Raw genomic sequence first — 21,864 nt, 5'->3', positions numbered from 1 at the left:
TGTAGAATTTATTTTCACAGCCACAAAATGTTACCTATTAAAACTTTTGCTTCATTTGTCACTTGTTTTCGCTGCTTAAATTCTCTTCTGTCTTCACATCCTTGCATTGATTCTTTTATTTTTTTTTCAACAAACCTTTCAATTGACCTTTAAGTTTTGTGATTAAATTGATGAGAGATTTCTGGTTTAATGTGAGATGGTCCACTTCCCATTTGCTTCATGCCTTCCCTGGGGTTCATTTGTTAAAAGACCTTGCTTTCAAACATATTTTGCAACTTACGTCATCCGTCTCCCGGAACCTCATGCTGTTCGGTGCTATGTGGTAATCCTTTTTTAGCAAAACAGTTGTGCTTTAAAATCTAAACACCATTTCTTGATGTACAGCTTGAGTTCTCTTCAGCTTTTCACTTAGATGTGGTTAATGTGACAAAGAAACAACAGAATGGACTGTTTCATGTACCACAATTTTGTTTAGAACTGGTTTAAATCGGGTCAGTAATTGATTTAGTTTACTTAGTTTTTATTTAATTTCATTTGGAAGTCGTCTCTTTTTGTGGACGACACACCTAAACTAAACTAAACTGTGCTCATGCAGTCTACTGAAGCCTTGTTTATACTTGGTCCATCCGTGTTGACCATGAGGGCCGCACACCAAAAATGACGTGTAAGAAGGACGCTATATAGCGCCTGACCCGACAAGGATTCACACGGAGGCACTCATAAAATAAATAAACTGTTTATTATTCTTCAGCTGGAGGGCTCATCTTCTCCGTAATCCCTCCAGCCACAACATAGTCTCCAGCACAGTACAGTTAATCACCACAAGTCAACACACTCTTCTCCTTTTACCACCACTCCTCCCTGGCAACCTCGTCCTCTTCCTTCCGACTCTGGCCGGTGAGTGGTGGTCGCTGACTCCCTTTTATCGGGTACTCGGAAGTACTCCAGGTGCTTGATTGGCGACATCCGGCTGCATTTCCGGGTAAGGCGAAACCAGTGCCCAAAAGGAGGCAGCAGCTCCTGCTGCAGCACCCCCTGGCGGTGCCTGCGGAACTCAACAGAGCTGCACAGAACTCCAATCCCCCTGGGGGAGTTCGAGGCACTGCTGCAACCTAGGGAGGGTGCCATCTAGCGTCCAGGGGGAGATACTGGGCTTCCCACCCTTGTCCCCCTGGCAGATGTGGTGAGGGGGCGTCCCAGCCAGGCATGGACCCTGGCCATCCATCACAGACATCAGATCTAGAAGCACACCCCACATATGCAGAGCGGCTTCCCTGTATCCAAAATAGTTAGGCTAGTCGTGTGTGTGTCAGAATAATGAGCTAAGAGCTGAATATGATGTAACAGGTCATCAAAATGCAAAAAAACATGCAAAAACATTTGAAAGGCATTTGCTCATCATGTAGGCCCCAAACACATGAGAATATTATACTCACCTGTCCTTCACCACTTTTGATCAATTACACTCCACTCAAGCTCCTTTTCTTCCTAAGTCAGTAATAGCAGGCACGGCTCTTTTCCATTAGTGGAGTCTCACATCCTGTGCTGTGACATTGTTTGCTGAAACTGACCAAACACTTTTTGACAATGAGAATATCGACGTGCTGACTGAATGGGTAGAAATGTGTTTTGGTCGTTCACTGTGCACATGCCGGCTTCACGTGATAACAACACCAACATCTATTTATATAGCATGTTTTCATACAAATCATATAGCTCAAAATGCTTTACATGATGAAGAAAAAAATGTTAATAAAAATAAAAATATAAAAATAAGATTAGGCAGTACTAAGTAATAAAGAATAAAGTAAGGTCCGACGGCCGGGAGGACAGAAAAAAAAAAATCCAGAGAGCTGGAGAAAAAAAAAAAAAAATCTGCAGGGGTTCTGAGGCCACGAGACCACCCAGCCCCCACTGGGCATTCCACCTAACATCAATGATCTAAATCAGTCCTCATGGTTTTCAGGCTTCACATGGAAGAATTAGATGATGATAGTCAATGGGACATCTGGCCTTCAGTCTGTCAATGTAGGGATTAGTATAAACCAGGTGTTGTGGTGTGAAATGCTGCATATAATTTGATCAATATTTTGTATGTCTTTATTTGTATGGTTAAGTACCCCTACCACTTTTAGGAATGAGTCTTTTTAATTTTACAGTGCCTCAAAGAAGTTTTGGAAGTGATTCTCTGCAGGACTCTCTCAATAAACCCCCACAGGAAAGCCAGACTGCCTAGCTGGCAAGCTTCACCTTAACAAATGGTTTTGGGGGCAGATGTGAAGGTAATCTGTCCCCCCATTGGTCTGAAGTATGGCTGATTGGAATTGGCTTGTATCAGAAGCCTTTAAGGTATATGACACCCTATTGGCTGTAGGGTGTGGACAGAGAATCTATAAATTTGCTTGCTTTACCCCCCGCCCCCCCTCTCTCTCTATCTTACCTGGATAAAGGAGCATATCGCACCATGAACCGAAAAGGACAACACCATGAAGGGCACAACTCGGCAGCAATATGGAGACAGGCATGCAGCCTGTTCTGAAGAAAGCTGACCACAAATGAAAACTTAACTAGAGATATTTTAAGTAATTAACAAGTCTGTGTGCCCCCTGAAACTACACATCAGCATTTACCAGGTTGTATGGATGCCAATATTCAAATGTATTTTGCATATTGTGTCTCTATTATATAAAAAAAATCCTGTGACGAGACGAGACTCTTTTCAAGAGACTTTTTACAAGAGATTTTTTCAAGTCCCGTAAGACGAGACTTTGGCCATGAGATTTTTTCAAGTCACTCCCTTATCTCAACCATATTCAAACACACACACGGTACTTTTACCTCTCATTCGTGTGATTTTGTCAGACACAGATCCTGCTCTCTCAGCTCTTATAAATTTTAACGTTTTCCTCACTTTAAATTCACAATCAAAGAAGATGTATCATGTCCAACTCTCACTGGAAATGGATTCGACTTACTGCCGGCAATGCGGACCAAGATCTGACACCGGTTGTACAGGGAACGAACAGCCCTTATCAGGGGGGCCGGTACCCCATACTCTCGGAGCACCCCCCACAGGATTCCCCGAGGGACACAGTTGAACGCCTTTTCCAAGTCCACAAAACACATGTAGACTGTTTGGGCAAACTCCCATGCACCCTCCAGCCTCCAGGTCCCTGCCAAGGGTGTAGAGCTGGTCCACTGTTCCGCGACCAGGACGAAAACCACACTGTTCCTCTTGAATCCGAGGTTCAACTATCTGACGGACCCTCCTCTCCAGCACCCCCAAATAGACTTTTCCAGGGAGGCTGAGGAGTGTGATCCCTCTGTAGTTGGAACACACCCTCCGGTCCCCCTTCTTAAAGAGGGGGACCACCACCCCAGTCTGCCAATCCAGAGGCACTGTCCCTGATGTCCATGCGATGTTGCAGAGACGTGTCAACCAAGACAGTCCTACAACATCCAGAGCCTTGAGGAACTCTGGGTGTATCTCATCCACCCCTGGGGCTCTGCCACCAAGGAGTTTTTTGACCACCTCGGTGACCTCAGTCCCAGAGATGGGGAAGCCCACCTCTGAGTTGCCAGGCTCTGCTTCCTCATTCGAAGGCATGTTAGTGGGATTGAGGAGGTCTTCGAAGTACTCCCCACACCGACCCACAACATCCCGAGTTGAGGTCAGCAGTGCGCCATCCCCATTGGATCATTGGATTCCACCAGGGCTGCCCTTTGTCACCGATTCTGTTCATAACTTTTATGGACAGAATTTCTAGGTGCAGCCAGGGTGTTGAGGGGGTTCAGTTTGGTGGGCTCAGGATTGGGTCACTCCTTTTTGCAGATGATGTTGTCCTGTTTGCTTCATCAGGCCGTGATCTTCAGCTCTCTCTGGATCGGTTCGCAGCGGCTGGGATAGGAATCAGCATCTCCAAATCCAAGACCATGGTCCTGAGCTGGAAAAGGGTGGAGTGCCCTCTCAGGGTTGGGAGCGAGATCCTGCCCCAAGTGGAGGAGTTCAAGTATCTTGGGGTCTTGTTCACAAGTAAGAGAAGAATGGAGCGGGAGATCAACAGGCGGATCGGTGCGGCATCTGCAGTGATGCGGGCTCTGCATCGGTCTATCGTGGTGAAAAAGGAGCTGAGCCATAAGGCAAAGCTCTCAATTTACCAGTCGATCTACACTCCTACCCTCACCTATGGTCATGAGCTATGGGTAGTGACCGAAAGAATGAGATCGCGAATACAATCGGCTGAAATGAGTTTCCTCCGCAGGGCATCTGGGCTTTCCCTTAAAGATAGGGTGAGAATCTCAGTCATCCGGGAGGGGCTCAGAGTAGAGCCGCTGCTCCTCCGCATTGAGAGGAGTCAGATGAGGTGGCTCGGGCAAGAGGCCCTGGGGAACACCCAGGACACACTGGAGGGACTATGTCTCTTGGCTAGCCTAGGAACGCCTCGGGATTTCCCCGGAAGAGCTAGAAGAAGTGGCCAGGGAGAGGGAAGTCTGGGCATCTCTGCTCAAGCTGCTGCCCCCGCGACCCGACCTCGGATAAGCGGAAGAGGATGGATGGATGGATGGATGGATGGATGGTATTATGTCCAAATATTATTGAAGAATTTCATCATGAAGGGTTATCAACAGAAGAAATGAGTACACGGGCAATCCTAGTGTCACAGGTGTCTGGTCACACTTATAGGTAATCTAACTTAGATACCATTAAAATATCCGACTACGCCACCCAGTTTTATTAAGAGACTGGGAACTCCTGAAATTTACCAATAACAGCACACAGGTTTCTTTAAATTGGGCAGTGAGTAAACACACAATGAAAGACACAACAGTAATTTAGAAAAAAACAACAGTAAGTTCTATTGTACAAGACAATATAAGGTACATTAAAAAGATAAACGAACATAACAGAACCTAAACATATCAGGAATTAATTTCCTTTTTTTTAAAAGGAAAATACACAGTCCACACTCTAAAAGTCCGTAAAAACAAGAATTGTAGGATACAACCTTTAGTGGTGCAGAGTCCAGTTTGGGCACTGTGTTACCCCAACACTTAATTGTTCATGGATGCACTCTGTTCCCCGGCAGAAGTTGTGGCAAATTGTTGACTCCCTGTCAGCGTCTCTTCGTTGTTCCTTTTTCTTCCACTCTGGGCTGGGACCTAGGCATGCCTCATTCCTCGTCTGTCAGCTTCGCTTGGTCCTCTCATGCGGCTTCCCTCTTTCGCTGGACCCACAACTGGCGTCTCCTTGTGGAGCTGTCTCTTCCTCCCTGGAAGTAAATGTTGCCGTCCTTGTGCCTCACGTCATGCCAGCCAGGTACCCTTGTCTGCCTGTGAGCCCCTGTGCCCTGTCCGAGTGTCTTGGCAGCGTTTCCTGTGGGTTCTCCCTCCTGCCTTCTGCTGGCCAGCAGTTTATATTTACTTCACCCCTCTGTTGTCAGTCCTGGACAAACAGTTTAATCAATGGCACATCTAAATTGCCTGGGTTTAACAATTAATAAAAACACAAGTTAACAAAATGTATGGTTACCAAACATTAATAAGTACAGATATGCTGATTAGGAACCAATATTTCCAAGCCAGGTAAATACAAACATTCTCTAAGGCCAAACTTCAAAGCAGTGATTCCCTTGTAGGACAGCAAATACCATTAATAAGTACAGATAGCCTTTTAACTTCTCACCCCCCAGTCCCAACAGTGGGTGCCTAATGGAACCACCCAGTGCACAAAAAAATGTAAAAGTGTCCCCCTCTGACACTAGCACCAAAAAACGATGAAGTCAAATGAATTAACACCAAAAATGTTGATCGGTTACACAGCAAATTGGTTTAATACATATCAATAGACTATGCTGAAACAGTTGGTGGTGATTGTGCAGAAGATGAAAACATCAACTTACAATATCCCGAAGAATATCTACTACCGTTACAAGCTTGCTCTGCGTGAATTACTGTAGAAAGAAGGATGTATCCAAGAAAGGTAATGTAGTACATCTCCCGCGGGTAACATTAGACACCAAAGGAGATCTTGATATGCCATTCGTATTAAAGCGTTAACAGTTTCCCATTAGAATAGCTTTTGTAAAGACAATTAACAAAGCTCAGAGCCAAACATTTGTAAAAGTCTTTTTATTTATTAGAGAGAAAGAAACGAAATTCAATCATGGGCAGTTATACATTGCATTGTCATGATGAAAGTCCAAACACAGAATCAAAATTCAAAGCGATATTGATGAAAATTTAATTCAATAATTGTTTTTTCTTGAAGTGTTACAGTAAAAGTGTAAGTGTAAAAAGTATTTGTGAATTACTTGCTGTAATGTAAAATAGTTAGTTCTATTATGCATATGCAACAATTCCCATGAAAATTACAATCTGTTTAAATTGTACATCCGCTTCTCCATACAAGAGCGGCAGAACTGCAAAGAGGCTAGCGTGAAGTGCAGGCCCGGGGGTTGGTGAGCAAAGCGAGCAGGAAGCAAAGCCCCCTAGTTATTATTTATGAATGTTATCAATAATACATTGTTTAACGTGTAGTTTAAATCCTGCTTGTCTTTTACTACACCTAATTACCTGAGGTTATAGATGTAGAGGAGAAGGTGGGAAGAAGTTATCTGGTACAATACCTTATAAACAGTGGTAAGTCCGTGAGATTTGAGGCATTCTGACAAAGGCTACATATTAATAATACAAAATGGGAAAGTACAGTAATATATTACTCTACCAAGATAAAACATCAGGCTTTAGTAAGAACATTACTTAGGAAACTTCAATGATACAGAGCATTTTTTAACCTTCTCCAGATCGATTTCTTGACACAAACCAAATGGATGTCATATCTCAAAAGTCTTCAGCTGGGATGGATAGCAGCCCTTCTTTCTAGAAGTCTAGGCACTCAATGTGTCTTTGCGTTGCAGTTGTGAGCTGACAAGTCTTTGACCTGGCGTGGTTTCTGCCCTCGATTGAAGGAGTGCTTCCTTACTACACCTCTTGGACCAATCAAGTTCTTGGCCTCACAAGGATAATTAAAGCAAAAAAGGAAACACCCAACCACAACGTGGATTGCCACAGCAAAGGGTCTGACTACTTATATGAATAAGAGATGTCAAATTTTGATTTTTACACAATTGCTGACCTTTCTGAAGATATTTTCACTTTGACATTATGGGTTATTGAGTGAAGATGAATAGGCAAAAATGGCAAATGTATCCTTTTAAAATTAAATCTACAACACAATAAAGAGTGCAGAAAGTGAAGGGGTCTGAATACTTTATGAATCCACTGTATAGCATCAACATATGGCTTCCAATGGTTATGTATGCTTTTATCTTTCATTTATTTCTGACTTAAAACTACTTTGGGAACTATGGAAATACATCAGTTTATGGTTTTAAGGAGGATTTCATAAAAGCATGACACAAATAAATACTTGCAAAGTAAATATAGCACAGTCCATAAATTCCTTTAGGTGTAACAGGCTTTTAATTCAATAATGTTCTTCAAGAGTAAATATTTTACAGCAAACCCTTTCTCGGTTATTATGATGCATCCAGTCCTCCTTTGTTGTTATTCTGTACATTTAATTCCACTAGGGGGCAATGCTGCATCAGGTTATATTGGACAATGACGCTTTTGCTGCACTTCTTGGTGTATCTTAAGGATTTTGCCCTGCTGATCATAAAAATCATAATAATAACGATGCATTTTATTTATATAGCGCCTTTGCCATGCTCAAGGCTCATAAAACAAAATGATGCAAACAGTTGCTGCATAGAACAATGAACAAATAAACACAGGATATACAAAAGCATTAAATATAATAAACCCAAGTATAACACTAAATTCAGTACTAAAGGAAATGCCTGAACAAATTACATAATTTATGATATAACATACAAAAATCACCTTTACTTTTTTATGACATACCATTTTATTGCAAAAATCTATTTTTTTGTTATTCCCTCTTGTATTATTAGTATACAACATACACATTTCATTGTATGTTGACCCTGTGTTAACCTATATATGACAAATAAACCTAAAACAAACCAAACCAAACCAAACCAACAATATACAGCACAGCAACTACAACTGGGTCGTCCGTATTGATCTACGAATGGTGGCACTGCCACTAGAAATAAAGCATGGATTTGCTGATGTGAATTGCCAGGCTAAACCGTCTCATTATATTAAAAAGAACTGTCTGCTCCGTAAGCATTTCAAGAGCAGAAAACTGTGGCACATAAGCCACTTGTCGATTGGACTGATGAGAAATTTAATAAAAGCAAAGAGCGAGGAAGGTGAAGGATTTCAATATTTGAGGAAGATGTTTCCACGGATAACTGGTGCCAAGATTTAGGATGACAATTTTGTTGTTCAACAAATCAGACATGTCATCAATGACAAGCTGTTCAAAAATCTGCTGCTGGGGCAGGAGAAAAATTGCAATAAAGGAATTTAAGGATGTTGTTGAGAATTTTATTGGCAACTACAGAGCACCAAACTACATCTAGCTGGCTGACAACAAGCTTCAAGCATACAATATCATGAAGTACATGTCCCTAAACATTCAGTTTCTGCATTCACACTTGGACTTCTTCCCTGCTAATCATGATGCAGTCAGTGACAGACATGGTGAGAGGTTTCACCAGCTCATTACAATGATGGAAAAACCATTGCAAAAATGTATTGCCAAATGTTATTCTTATGTTTGGGAAAAAAACAACACTGAAATGAACCTTGAAATGAAAAGTGTCATACTCACCTGTCAAAGTTTAGGGCTCTAATGAGTACTGTGCCCTGATTGGTGGATTGTCAGTAACGTGTCCATAAAGCTTGGCCATCAAACACTGAATTTGTAGTCAGACCTCACACATCAAATTCAAATGCCTGAGAAGCTTCTTGAACTAAAGTAGCTGCTTCGTGCCGTCTTGTGGCCTGGAACCTCTGCAGATTTTATTTTTTTTCTCCAGCCGTCTGGAGATTTTTTGATTTTTCTGTTCTCCCTGGCCATTGGACCTTACTTTTATTCTATGTTAATTAGTGTTCCCTTATTTTAATTCTTATTTATTTTGTCTTTTTTCTCTTTCTTCATCATGTAAAGCACTTTGAGCTGCATTATTTGTATGAAAATGTGTCTACTGTATATAAATAAATGTTGTTGTTTAATTATTTACGTTTATGTATTATTTAGTTTTTTATGGATGGGTGCCCCATCCAGGGATTATTCCTGCCTTGCACCCAATGCTTGCTGACATATGTAGACACCAGCTTCCATGAATAACTGGATTAAAAAGATGGATTATTTATTGTCATATTTCACGATACATTTATTTATTTGTTTACTAGACAAAGAGCCCGTTTTGACAACGTAAGATGAAACGGGCACAATTTTGTGTCAGCAGTGTATGAAGAACAAATGATAAGTAATGAAGAAGTTGTTTTGTAATGATTGTAGTCCGCTTTACTCATTACTTGTACAGGCTTGTACTGTTAGTTGATGAATTTTCCAGGCCTATAGCATAATATTGAATGATGAATGTTCCAGCACAATATGGAATAGTAATAAGTATAAGCACCACAAACCTGATATAGGTGTATTGAATGAATGCGTAATTGAATCAGAATGCGTAATTAGGCCTCGAGCTGTAGTCAAAATTGCCTTTCAGGCCTCTAGAGCTTTAATCGAAGTCGCCTTTCTCTTTGAATTTTTGTGGCCGTAAATCCGCCGCCTGCCGTGATGTTGGGGTTGGATGTCGGTCTTGTAAGGTTTTTCGGGCAGCTGTGCAGAAGGCGACTGCGCATTCGGCTTCAGACGGACGTGAGTGAGTGAGTGAGTGAGTGAGTGAGTGAGTGAGTGAGTGAGTGAGTGAGTGAGTGAGTGAGTGAGTGAGTGAGGAGGCAAGCGAATTATGTATTAAGTTTTACTTATTTAATTTTTGTTCTAAATATTCCTCCATAGGTAAAGATCTCCTTACGATGAAAATAATAGTAATAATATTACATTGAACTTCTTCATTCATTTATATATATTGTCACATACATGCGATTAGGAGGCAGCTAAAGGGCTTGAGTAATTGTAATACCACCTCCGACCAGGGGGTGGTGGAGTGTGTTGACTGTCTTTCTCAGTTACTTGTAGACCATTCCCGGGAAATCGTGCCAGGTCCCACCCACCCACCCCCCTCCCTGATGATGTCACTTCCGGTCATGATGACATCACTTTCAATCCAGGCCCCAGAGACAATGTCACTTCTGGTCCTCGAGGACATCACTTCCGGTTCCTGGCCCAAAGAGGATGTCACTTCCTGAACTGGGCTTGAAAGCCGCCATCTTTCTTGTCTATGATCAGTTCTGTTTTGAACTCAGTCTTGTGAACACCTCTGTTCAATCATTAAAAAACTTTTGTAGCCAGGATACATTATATGGGTGGCTGCCCCAATTCTTTATCATGTGTTTTTGTCATTGTTGTCATAGTGTGGCAGGTGGCTGGGGACCCTACTCAGCCGGGACCTCTGGACGGTCCACGAGAGGGACAATATCTTCCCTGGGCCATGAGAGGGCAGCTGCCCTAGTCTGCTTGGGGGCCACCGGAACAGAGCTGTGAAGCTCATCCCTGTGGGAGGATGTGGCCACTGCCAGGGGGTGCACAAACATTTCTGGAACCCTGGATGGCAGCACTTCCGCCACACCAGGAAGTGCTGCCGGAAGAAATTCCAGGGGAACCCAGAGTGCTTCCGGGTGCTCATGTGACACTTCTGCCACACCAGGAAGTGTCATTGGACAGAGCACCTTGGGCTTCTCTTGGAAATTATAAAAGGGGTCGCCTCCCTCCAGTAGACGAGCCAGAGTTGGGAGGAAGGAGATGAAGCTTGTGAGGAGGGAGTAGAGGCGACAGAGACAGAGACAGTGAAAGAGAGAGAGAGAGAGAGACGAGTTTGTTGGTGACTAAGGCATTGTGGTACTGTTTAAAAATAAAACGTGTGTGTTTTGGACATTCTGGTGTCTGTCTGTCGGTGTCCGGGGGCTGGCTTTCCACTACATATATATATATATATATATATATATATATATATATATATAATAATAAAAGGCAAAGCCCTCACTGACTGACTGACTGACTGACTCACTCACTCACTCACTGACTGACTGACTCACTCATCACTAATTCTCCAACTTCCCGTGTAGGTGGAAGGGTGAAATTTGGCAGGCTCATTCCTTACAGCTTACTTACAAAAGTTAGGCAGTTTTCATTTCAAAATTATACGCGTAATGGTCATAACTGGAACCTCTTTTTTGTCCATATACTGTAATGGTAGGCAGCAAGATGGCCGTAGGAGACTGAGTTGCGTGTCGCGTCATCACGCCTCCCACGTAATCACGTGAACTGACTGTGAACTCAGTACGTAGAAAAGAAGGAGGAGCCCCAAAGAGCGCAGAAGAAAACATTCATTACACAATTGACAAGGCAGCGAAACAATAAGAAGCGAGTGAGTGACGCATACAAGCATCTTCATAAGACACGAGGTATAAAAAAGCACGGTGTAAACCGTAAGTCTAAATTAACTTTATAGAAACGCTCCCGCTGCCGTTTGCAATACCATATTCGCGAGATACAACTTTAATGAGAAGACACGAGGTATAAAAAAGCACGGTGTAAACCGTAACCTTAACTTTATAGAAACGCTCCCGCTGCCGTTTGCAATGCCATATTCGCGAGATACAAGTTTAATGAGAAGACACAACGTATAAAAAAGCACGGTGTAAACTGTAACCTTAACTTTATAGAAACGCTCCCGCTGCCGTTTGCAATGCCATATTCGCGAGATACAAGTTTAATGAGAAGACACGAGGTATAAACGACAGTTTGCATCACTTTGTAACAGAGTTAAAATTGCTGTAGCGAGAAACTTTTAACTGCCGGGTCTTAGTTAACATTAAATAAACCCGTGGACATCGCAACATCACACAAGACAGTGGCTCACGTGAAGTGACTGAACGCAGCAGGAGTGATCACTTCCATGAATCAAACGTCTTCAAAAAACACATTACACAATTGATAAGGTAGGAAAAGAATATGAAACAAGGCACGGTATAAACCGTAACTTTAAGTTTATAGAAACGCTGCCGTTTGCAATACCATATTCGCCCCTGCGAAGCGCGGTGATTTTGCTATATATATTAAACTATTTCAACCATTGTATGATCTGCTTCTCGCAACTGAAAGAGGGCACCGTGGCAGAAGTTAGCCGACTTGCTGACCAACCACAAGCGTTACCTGGTAGGTAACCACCCATACAATCAGATTGTGAATCAGACTACGAATGCCTGCAATGTAATTACCCCGATCTACATGCTGTCAAATGAACGAACTTCACGCCGTGGCACAACGTTAGGGGCTTCGCCTCTACGTCCGAGGATCGATTCCCGTAAGGGAGTGCAGTGACTGTGTACTCCTGATGAGCCCACAATTACGGCGAAACACATGTCGCATACTATGCATCTTCAAAGCACGGTGTAAACAGTAAGTTTAAATTGAGTTTATAGAAACGCTCCCGCTGCCGTTTGCAATACCATATTAGATGACTTTGTAACAGAGTTAAAATTGCTGGAGCGATACATTTTTAACTGCCGGGTCATGTCGCGTGTTCTTGGGTAGGTACACCAAAAAATGTATACATTTATGCATGTAATGGGCAAACAAAAAATGTACTATACCCGAAAGCACTACAGTAGTACTCAATGTATCTTTACTTCTTAAATGTTAATGTTTTACTGTTTAATAATTTATACGCTTCTTATATGTTATTCAGATTCTTTTATCAAAATACCAGTAACAGCGCACTGCACGATAACGTGGAGTGAATACACTTCACATGACCATTCATAGTATTTATCCTCTTTCTCTGTACGTTTACCATTCGTTTGCTCAGAGGTTGATGCGCTTGCTGCTTAATGAGCAGCTGTTGACCCTAGCGTCCCGCTGCTTCTCTTCTTTCGTCGGCATCTTTTCCCGTTAAAACTCATTTTTTTTAAAACTTAGTATGTTTTCTTTAATTTTTCAGTTAAGCTGGCACTTAAGTCTTCAATCTGCCTCAAGAATGATTAGCGAAGGTGGTAGACAATGAAAACGTCAGCCGTACGCATCCGCCACGCACGCACTGGTGCGCGCAGCTGTGAGTTGATTCTACAATAAAATCAAATAAACATAAAAAGAGTAATAACTTGCAGCACCGCTATTCAATTACACTTGCCTAACGCCTCTCCTAAGGGGAAATACTGTGGGATCTGGGCATCCGTCAAAGCAGCAATCACAAGCCCGATTAGAAAGCGGGAAGCTGTGATTTGTCGTCTCCCTCCCATGTAACAATCACAGCCCGTGTTGCAACGCACTATGTATGTATATGTATATATGTGTATGTGTGTGTATATGTATGTGTGTATATATATATATATATATATATATGTGTTCATATGTGTGGGAAAGGGCGGCACGGTGGCGCAGTGGGTAGCGCTGCTGCCTCGCAGTTGGGAGACCTGGGGACCTGGGTTCGCTTCCCGGGTCCTCCCTGCGTGGAGTTTGCATGTTCTCCCCATGTCTGCGTGGGTTTCCTCCGGGCGCTCCGGTTTCCTCCCACAGTCCAAAGACATGCAGTTAGGTGGATTGGCGATTCTAAATTGGCCCTAGTGTGTGCTTGGTGTGTGGGTGTGTTTGTGTGTGTCCTGCGGTGGGTTGGCACCCTGCCCGGGATTGGTTCCTGCCTTGTGCCCTGTGTTGGCTGGGATTGGCTCCAGCAGACCCCCGTGACCCTGTGTTCAGATTCAGCGGGTTGGAAAATGGATGGATGGATGGATGTGTGGGAAAGCGAATAGTAGACGTGACGTAGTATCTGTGTACCAAATTTCAAGTCAATAGGTGAAACGGTTTGCGAGCTACAGGTGATTTAAAATCCTGGACAGACAAACGAATAGCCACGGTAGCGTTTTATAGAAGAACATTTTAATGTTTAATAATTTATATTTATATGCAATGTGCTTCTTATATATTACTTCATATTCTCAAATGATAATGATGTTAATGTTGTTTATATTGATTTCTATGTTATTGTAAGTGCTCTTTATTTGTGGAAAAATAAATTTGGCAATTAAACTTATTTTATACATACATTTTATTTTTTTCTCTTGCACTCAGTGAGCGAATCCACTGGGTAATCAGCTATATATATATATATATATATATATATATATATATATATATATATATATATATATAGATATATATGTATGTGTATATATATATATAGATAGATAGATATATGTGTATGTATGTAGATAGATATGTATGTATATGTATATATGTGTATATATATGTAAATATACAAATATGTATATGTATATATGTGTATATATATGTAGATATACAAATAAGTATATGTATATATGTGTATATATATGTAGATATACAAATATGTATATGTATATATGTGTCTGTATGTGTATATATATGTTGATATATGTATATATATATGTGGATGTGTATATGTATATATATATATGTATATATGTTTATGTATATATATGTTTACATAACCTCTTTAACACACTACTTCTCCGCTGCGAAGCGCGGGTATTTTGCTAGTATACATATATATGTATATATATATTTATGTGTGTCAGTGTGTATATATATATATATATATATATATATATATATATATATATATATATATATATATATATGACAGCAACACTCATAACAATGATAACACAATTACATTGACAATCATGTTACGTTATTTTAAAATGTTTCCTTTTCTTTTTCATAACCTCTTTAACACACTACTTCTCAGCTGCGAAGCGCGGGTATTTTGCTAGTATATATATATATATATACACATATTGTGGAGCATGGCCCGGACACAGATAGGCAGATTCCGATGGTTCAAACACCAACACACGTTTATTGTACATTCTATTATTTACAGTGCACACACAACCCCAAAACTCCCCCACAGTCCAAGCCTCTATACACAATGATGCCTGTCTCTTCAGGATGCCTCCTTTCCTCTCCTCCCGAGCTCCGTCCTTCTCCACTTCCGACTCAAACCATCGAACGGAGGGAAGCAACCCCTTTTATGCACACCCGGATGTGCTCCAGGTGCCTCCCGATTAACTTCCGCCGGCACTCCCCAGTGTGGCGGAAGTACCGGCCGCGCGCCCGGAAGCACTCCGGGTGTCCCTGGTCGTCTTCCCCCCAGCACTTCCGGGTGTGGGGGAAGTGCTGAGGACCAGGGCTCTCTAGGCATCTGGACTCCCCCTGGTGGTGACCACGGACCCCTATAGGGTTGAGCTTCCAAGCTCAGTTCCTGTGGTCCCCAAAGTCACCAGGGCGGTAACCCCCTGCATACATACATACATCCATCCATCCATCCATTTTCCAACCCGCTGAATCCGAACACAGGGGCACGGGGGTCTGCTGGAGCCAATCCCAGCCAACACAGGGCACAAGGCAGGAACCAATCCTGGGCAGGGTGCCAACCCACCGCAGATACATACATCTGTATAAATATATATAGTGGACCACCAGGGGGCGCACCTGCCACCCCAAACCAACAGAGACAGATGCCAGACACAAGAGCAAGCAGATACAGTTTTCATTTTCCCTTTTCTTCCCATGGGAAACACCTTCACCTGTTCCACACCAGTACACCAGAGCCACAAGTACTAAATACAATTCATCACACAACCTTTTCTTCAATTCTTTCTCTCCTTTCCTCCTGACAAGCTTTACCTTCTCCCACCCGACTCTGGCTCCCCGAATGGAGCGAGGCGGCTCCTTTTATTCAAGTCCTGGAAGAGATTCCAGGTGGCTCATCAGTATTACCTGGAATCACTCCCAGGTGTGGTAGAAGTCCACGATAAGGCTCTGCAGCTGCCCCTGACAGCCACCACGGAACCCAACAGGACTGCACCAAATCCCAACTCTCAGCATACCCTGAGGGAGTCGGTGGTGCCACAGCCACCCAGGAGAGGGCTGTCCTCTAGCAGGCCAGGGGAGATATTGCCTCAGTGATGCTCTCTCCCCCGGTCCTTCCATTCCGTTGCTGTCCCAGCTAGAAAATGGCTGTGGCCGCCTGACACAATACATATATATATATATATATATATATATATATACTAGCAAAATACCCGCGCTTCGCAGCGGAGAAGTAGTGTGTTAAAGAGGTTATGTAAACATATATATACATAAACATATATACATATATATATATACATATACACATCCACATATATATATACATATATCAACATATATATACACATACAGACACATATATACATATACATATTTGTATATCTACATATATATACACATATATATATATACTTATTTGTATATCTACATATATATACACATATATACATATACATATTTGTATATCTACATATATATACACATATATACATATACATACATATCTATCTACATACATACACATATATCTATCTATCTATATATATATATACACATACATACATATCTATCTATCTATCTATATATATATATATATATATATATATATATATATATATATATAGCTGATTACCCAGTGGATTCGCTCACTGAGTGCAAGAGAAAAAAATAAAATGTATGTATAAAATAAGTTTAATTGCCAAATTTATTTTTCCACAAATAAAGAGCACTTACAATAACATAGAAATCAATATAAACAACATTAACATCATTATCATTTGAGAATATGAAGTAATATATAAGAAGCACATTGCATATAAATATAAATTATTAAACATTAAAATGTTCTTCTATAAAACGCTACCGTGGCTATTCGTTTGTCTGTCCAGGATTTTAAATCAGCTGTAGCTCGCAAACCGTTTCACCTATTGACTTGAAATTTGGTACACAGATACTACGTCACGTCTACTATTCGCTTTCCCACACATATGAACATATATATATATATATATATATATATATATATATATATATATATATATATATATACACACATACATATACACACACATACACATATATACATATACATACATAGTGCGTTGCAACACGGGCTGTGATTGTTACATGGGAGGGAGACGACAAATCACAGCTTCCCGCTTTCTAATCGGGCTTGTGATTGCTGCTTTGACGGATGCCCAGATCCCACAGTATTTCCCCTTAGGAGAGGCGTTAGGCAAGTGTAATTGAATAGCGGTGCTGCAAGTTATTACTCTTTTTATGTTTATTTGATTTTATTGTAGAATCAACTCACAGCTGCGCGCACCAGTGCGTGCGTGGCGGATGCGTACGGCTGACGTTTTCATTGTCTACCACCTTCGCTAATCATTCTTGAGGCAGATTGAAGACTTAAGTGCCAGCTTAACTGAAAAATTAAAGAAAACATACTAAGTTTTAAAAAAAATGAGTTTTAACGGGAAAAGATGCCGACGAAAGAAGAGAAGCAGCGGGACGCTAGGGTCAACAGCTGCTCATTAAGCAGCAAGCGCATCAACCTCTGAGCAAACGAATGGTAAACGTACAGAGAAAGAGGATAAATACTATGAATGGTCATGTGAAGTGTATTCACTCCACGTTATCGTGCAGTGCGCTGTTACTGGTATTTTGATAAAAGAATCTGAATAACATATAAGAAGCGTATAAATTATTAAACAGTAAAACATTAACATTTAAGAAGTAAAGATACATTGAGTACTACTGTAGTGCTTTCGGGTATAGTACATTTTTTGTTTGCCCATTACATGCATAAATGTATACATTTTTTGGTGTACCTACCCAAGAACACGCGACATGACCCGGCAGTTAAAAATGTATCGCTCCAGCAATTTTAACTCTGTTACAAAGTCATCTAATATGGTATTGCAAACGGCAGCGGGAGCGTTTCTATAAACTCAATTTAAACTTACTGTTTACACCGTGCTTTGAAGATGCATAGTATGCGACATGTGTTTCGCCGTAATTGTGGGCTCATCAGGAGTACACAGTCACTGCACTCCCTTACGGGAATCGATCCTCGGACGTAGAGGCGAAGCCCCTAACGTTGTGCCACGGCGTGAAGTTCGTTCATTTGACAGCATGTAGATCGGGGTAATTACATTGCAGGCATTCGTAGTCTGATTCACAATCTGATTGTATGGGTGGTTACCTACCAGGTAACGCTTGTGGTTGGTCAGCAAGTCGGCTAACTTCTGCCACGGTGCCCTCTTTCAGTTGCGAGAAGCAGATCATACAATGGATGAAATAGTTTAATATATATAGCAAAATCACCGCGCTTCGCAGGGGCGAATATGGTATTGCAAACGGCAGCGTTTCTATAAACTTAAAGTTACGGTTTATACCGTGCCTTGTTTCATATTCTTTTCCTACCTTATCAATTGTGTAATGTGTTTTTTGAAGACGTTTGATTCATGGAAGTGATCACTCCTGCTGCGTTCAGTCACTTCACGTGAGCCACTGTCTTGTGTGATGTTGCGATGTCCACGGGTTTATTTAATGTTAACTAAGACCCGGCAGTTAAAAGTTTCTCGCTACAGCAATTTTAACTCTGTTACAAAGTGATGCAAACTGTCGTTTATACCTCGTGTCTTCTCATTAAACTTGTATCTCGCGAATATGGCATTGCAAACGGCAGCGGGAGCGTTTCTATAAAGTTAAGGTTACAGTTTACACCGTGCTTTTTTATACGTTGTGTCTTCTCATTAAACTTGTATCTCGCGAATATGGCATTGCAAACGGCAGCGGGAGCGTTTCTATAAAGTTAAGGTTACGGTTTACACCGTGCTTTTTTATACCTCGTGTCTTCTCATTAAAGTTGTATCTCGCGAATATGGTATTGCAAACGGCAGCGGGAGCGTTTCTATAAAGTTAATTTAGACTTACGGTTTACACCGTGCTTTTTTATACCTCGTGTCTTATGAAGATGCTTGTATGCGTCACTCACTCGCTTCTTATTGTTTCGCTGCCTTGTCAATTGTGTAATGAATGTTTTCTTCTGCGCTCTTTGGGGCTCCTCCTTCTTTTCTACGTACTGAGTTCACAGTCAGTTCACGTGATTACGTGGGAGGCGTGATGACGCGACACGCAACTCAGTCTCCTACGGCCATCTTGCTGCCTACCATTACAGTATATGGACAAAAAAGAGGTTCCAGTTATGACCATTACGCGTATAATTTTGAAATGAAAACTGCCTAACTTTTGTAAGTAAGCTGTAAGGAATGAGCCTGCCAAATTTCACCCTTCCACCTACACGGGAAGTTGGAGAATTAGTGATGAGTGAGTCAGTCAGTCAGTGAGTGAGTGAGTCAGTCAGTCAGTCAGTCAGTCAGTCAGTGAGGGCTTTGCCTTTTATTATTATAGATATATGTTTATACATGTTTATATACATATCTACATATACACATATATACATATATATATATATATATATATATATATATATATATATATATATATATATACATATACACATCCACATATATACATATATATGTTGATATGTGTATATATATACACATACATATACACACATACATACACACACACATATACATATATACATTGTAAAAATAAAGAGACAAAACTGCACATAAAGGGTTGGGGATTTTCCGGCCCTGTATACTGTACAGAAAATGCAAAAGAGTTATACAGTCCAGAGTACATTCGATAGCCACTACTGAACGACAAGATGGCGTGATGGGGGAACATTTATAGGGGGGACCGGAAATAAACAGAGGAATGTTGGGTAATGAGCTGTGGTGTATTCTGGGATCCTGACGTCATCAGAGGGAAGGATGATGCGGAAGTGGAGGAACGGGAGTCGGCTCAGGGTGTCGGCGTTTCCTTCTTTCTGGGAAAATAGAGAGAGAAAGGTTAGTTGCCTGTCCGTCCCGTATGGCTTTTGGTTTTCGCGCTACTTCCCGGGTCGTTCTGCGACTCCCCATGCGCACGTGCGTGACAACATATACACATACATACATACACACATATATATATATATACACACACAGACACATATATATATATACATATATATATTTACATATCTACATATATATATACATATCTACATATATATACACATATATATATATATACATATCTATATATATACAGTATATATACACATATCTATACATATCTACATATATATATATATATATATATATATATATATATATATATATATATATATATATATATATACATATTACGATTGTTATAGTTCTCTTTCTATACCACGTTGTCAGTTCAGCACTCCGGTAGTAATATGACCAAGCTGTGCAAGCACACTCTTGAGAATGCAGCGTATAGTTGTACAGGAGAAAAGCAGTCTTGCCTCAAATCAATGGCAACCTTTTGTAGGTCTATGAACTTAATTTAAACTTTAGGTTTAAATGGTGCTTTGTTTCTGACGTGCTGCGTTCAGTCAGTTCACGTGAGCCGCTCTCTTGTGTGATGTTGCGATGTCCACGGCTTTATTTAATGTTAGCTAAGACCCGGCACTTCAAAGTTTCTCACTACAGCAATTTTAACTCCGTTACAAAGTGATCCAAATCTCATTTATACCTCGTGTCTTCTCATTAAACTTGTATCTCGCGAATATAGTATTGCAAACGGCAGCAGGAGCGTTTCTATAAACTTAATTTAAACTTACGGTTTACACCGTGCTTCGCTTCTTATTGTTTCGCTGCCTTCTCAATTGTGTAATGCAGGGGTTCTCAATGTCGGTCCTGGGGGCCCAATGTGGCTTCAGGTTTTTGTTCCAACCATATTCCTAATCAGTGACAACATCTGATAACACTGAGCTCAATTAATTAGCAGACATTTTTTTTCTCTTCACTTATTCTTCATTAACAAAGCACCGCAGTAAGTTTTACATTTATAAGACATTTAGGAATATTTCTGCTTTTGATTTAAATGCTTAACAACCTTTTGTTGATTTCATTCTATTTTGCCCTTTCTCTGTGCAGTTTGCTCCCTTCCTTCATTGTATCCTAATAATGACAACCAGCGGAGCAGACAGCCAGGCAAACAAAAAGGCTGCAACTACTTCAGCGTTAGACCCACTAATTAGAAAATAATGAATTAATTAAACAATTAGAACACTCTGCAAAAAACAGAATGAAAATCAAGATGAAAATATTGTTAAAAAGAAAACAAAATACATTATTCCAATAAAACTGCTTGGTACATTTTAATATACCAAACTTAGTTTTCTAATTTCTACATTTTTCCCAAAACACAGAATTTGACAAATTAACAGTTCACTTAATTAGCCCAGGAGTCCAATTAAAAATAGAAGCTGGTTGGAACAAAAACCTGCAGCACAGTGGGCCCCCAGGACCGACATTGAGAACCCCTGGTGTAATGAATGTTTTCTTCAGAGCTCTTTGGGTACGTACTGCGTTCACAGTCAGTTCACATGATTACGTGGGAGGTGTGATGACGCGATACGCAACTCCGCCTCCCACGGCCAGCGAGCTGCAGTCCATTACAGTATATGGACAAAAAAGAGGTTCCAGTTATGACCGTTACGCTTTGAATTTCGAAATGAAACCTGCCTAACTTTTGTAAGTAAGCTGTAAGGAATGAGCCTGCCAAATTTCAGCCTTCCACCTACACGGGAAGTTGGACAATTAGTGATGAGTCAGTCAGTCAGTCAGTGAGTCAGTGAGGGCTTTGCCTTTTATTAGTATATATATATATATATATATATATATATATATATATATATATATATATATATATATATATATATATGTTACAATATGATGTCTTTTTGTATTATTGTTTTAAGTTTGGAAATTTCTCTCAATGCTCTAAACCTGGTC

This window comes from Erpetoichthys calabaricus, chromosome 13, assembly GCF_900747795.2.
Source record: "Erpetoichthys calabaricus chromosome 13, fErpCal1.3, whole genome shotgun sequence".
Taxonomy (NCBI): Eukaryota; Metazoa; Chordata; class Cladistia; order Polypteriformes; family Polypteridae; genus Erpetoichthys; species Erpetoichthys calabaricus.
The sequence above is the reverse complement of the archived record's forward strand: the minus strand, read 5'-3'. Positions refer to the sequence as shown.